The following is a 3,436-nucleotide window of genomic DNA, read 5'->3' on the forward strand; positions in this document are numbered from 1 at the left end:
ACCCGACCTCAACCCAATTGAGAAGGTTTGGGATGAATCGGACCGCAGAGTGAAGGAAAAGGAGCCAACAAGTGCTCAGAATATAAAGACTGTTGGAAAAGCATTCCTCATGAAGCTGGTTGAGAGAATGCCAAGAGTGTGCAAAGCTGTCATCTAGGCAAAGTGTGGCTACTTTGAAGAATCTAAAATCTAAAATACATTTTGATTTGTTTAACTTTTTTGGTTACTACATGATTCCATAGGTGTTATTTCATACTTTTGATGTCTTTACTATTGTTCTACAATGTAGAAATTAGTAGAAATAAATAATAACCCTTGAATGAGTAGGCATGTCCAAACTTTTGACTGGTACTGTATATATACAGTGGGGCAAAAAAGTATTTAGTCAGCCACCAATTGTGCAAGTTCTCCCACTTAAAAAGATGAGAGAGGCCTGTAATTTTCATCATAGGTACACTTCAACTATGACAGACAAAATGAGAAAAAAAAATCCAGAAAATCACATTGTAGGATTTTAAATGAATTTATTTGCAAATTATGGTGGAAAATAAGTATTTGGTCACCTACAAACAAGCAAGATTTCTGGCTCTCACAGACCTGTAACTTCTTCTTTAAGAGGCTCCTCTGTCCTCCACTCGTTACCTGTATTAATGGCACCTGTTTGAACTTGTATAAAAGACACCTGTCCAGAACCTCAAACAGTCACACTCCAAACTCCACTATGGCCAAGACCAAAGGGCTGTCAAAGGACACCAGAAACAAAATTGTAGACCTGCACCAGGCTGGGAAGACTGAATCTGCAATAGGTAAGCAGCTTGGTTTGAAGAAATCAACTGTGGGAGCAATTATTAGGAAATGGAAGACATACAAGACCACTGATAATCTCCCTCGATCTGGGGCTCCACGCAAGATCTCACCCCGTGGGGTCAAAATGATCACAAGAACGGTGAGCAAAAATCCCAGAACCACACGGGGGGACCTAGTGAATGACCTGCAGAGAGCTGGGACCAAAGTAACAAAGCCTACCATCAGTAACACACTACGCCGCCAGGGACTCAAATCCTGCAGTGCCAGACGTGTCCCCCTGCTTAATCCAGTACATGTCCAGGCCCGTCTGAAGTTTGCTAGAGAGCATTTGGATGATCCAGAAGAAGATTGGGAGAATGTCATATGGTCAGATGAAACCAAAATATAACTTTTTGGTAAAAACTCAACTCGTCGTGTTTGGAGGACAAAGAATGCTGAGTTGCATCCAAAGAGCACCATACCTACTGTGAAGCATGGGGCTGGAAACATCATGCTTTGGGGCTGTTTTTCTGCAAAGGGACCAAGATGACTGATCCGTGTAAAGGAAAGAATGAATGGGGCCATGTATCGTGAGATTTTGAGTGAAAACCTCCTTCCATCAGCAAGGGCATTGAAGATGAAACGTGGCTGGGTCTTTCAGCATGACAATGATCCCAAACACACCGCCTGGGCAACGAAGGAGTGGCTTCGTAAGAAGCATTTCAAGGTCCTGGAGTGGCCTAGCCAGTCTCCAGATCTCAACCCCATAGAAAATCTTTGGAGGGAGTTGAAAGTCCGTGTTGCCCAGCAACAGCCACAAAAAACATCACTGCTCTAGAGGATATCTGCATGGAGGAATGGGCCAAAATACCAGCAACAGTGTGTGAAAACCTTGTGAAGACTTACAGAAAACGTTTGACCTCTGTCATTGCCAACAAAGGGTATATAACAAAGTATTGAGATAAACTTTTGTTATTGACCAAATACTTATTTTCCACCATAATTTGCAAATAAATTCATTAAAAATCCTACAATGTGATTTTTCTGGATTTTCTTTTCTCATTTTGTCTGTCATAGTTGAAGTTTTTCTCCCACTTTTTAAGTGGGAGAACTTGCACAATTGGTGGCTGACTAAATACTTTTTTGCCCCACTGTATATATACATATATATATATATTTTTCTTTACTCCATATACAAACTTATACATCTCATCTGCCCAGACCGGCATGCTCACACCCCCATCCCTAGTGCCTGCATTATTGTTAGCCACTTGGCCTTACATTTGATCAATTGTTTTTCTCGGTCGCCCATGCTGTTTCAATATTTCTATAATAAATCATTCAAGTTTTCCATTGTGATAATGATGGCAGATTGATTGATTTCCACGTTTCTATTATACGTTTTTTTCAAGATGAGTGATGAGAAGAGAATCATCCTATCTCACTACACCCCCATATGCCATGCTTTGAATGCAGACAGATGGATTAAAAGTAAGTTTACATTGTAATACTTCTGACAGCCAACTCTCTAGCTCCGTCCACAAATTCCGGACTTCATAGCATTGTCAGAAAGCATGGATTATTGAGTCTTTATTAGTCAGTTTCCAAGGATAGGATTCTCCTCTCTACCTCAACCAGGCGAACCGCGTTGAGGGCTATCTTGTTGTTGATGGCAGGCAGGCAGGGCATTTTCCAGGGTTGTCACTTTTCCCCCTATCTCACTGAGCTGAGAGTTAATGCCATCTAGTTTGTCGTGGAGTTCTGTATGGTGGGATCTCAGCTCGGGAAAAAATGTATTTGACGTGGTTCGCCTCGGGAAATGGTGAGTCCTCCTGCTCTTGGCTAAAGGCGCCGTCATTTTCTACGGCTATTGCTCGAGCCCGGGTAAAAATGTCACGTAATGTCGCCTTTCGTAGCTACCATTACTTTTTTGAATAAAGCTAGTGGGTTTTAACTTCTAAGTGGAGGTAAGATTAAGATTTGGAAATGACTTGTGTGGAACTCTCAATTTATGCATCTCGTTCAAGGGTCACGTAATCACCCCCCTTATTTCTAACCAGATGCAAAATGCTCCTGTTTTGATTAATTTAATAGAGTAAGTTAGGTCTGCTCTATATCAAGTTAACATACCCCCGAGTCTCTTCCTTGATTTCACATCTGCTAGTTTGGTGGATGCAGCTCTCTGTAACCTAGAGGACAACCAGTGGGTCCATTTCTTCTTTTCCATGTTTCTTGTAGGATGACAATGTCTGTATTTCTGATTTCTTTGGTGAAGTCTAGGCTCCTGCTCTTTAGGCCAAAGGCAGATGACCTCAGACCTTGTATATTCCAGCATAGTAAAAGCTTTGCGTTCCATAGTGTCCAGTGTTGCTATTTCTGTGGTTTAGGTTCGGACGATTAGGTTTGAACAGAGCATGGTGAGCATCTGATACATGCCTCTATCGGCAGGACAGAACACGGGGCGGGGGCCTATGCATATTTGTAAACAATAGCTGGTGCACGATATCTAAGGGAGTCTCAAGGTTTTGCTCACCTGAGGTAAAGTATTTCATGATAAGCTGTAGGCCACTCTATCTACCAAGAGAGTTTATCTGTATTTTTCTTAGCTGTCTGCATACCACCATAGACCGAGGCTGGCATTAAAACTGCA

This window comes from Salvelinus namaycush, chromosome 35 (assembly GCF_016432855.1).
Source record: "Salvelinus namaycush isolate Seneca chromosome 35, SaNama_1.0, whole genome shotgun sequence".
Taxonomy (NCBI): domain Eukaryota; kingdom Metazoa; phylum Chordata; class Actinopteri; order Salmoniformes; family Salmonidae; genus Salvelinus; species Salvelinus namaycush.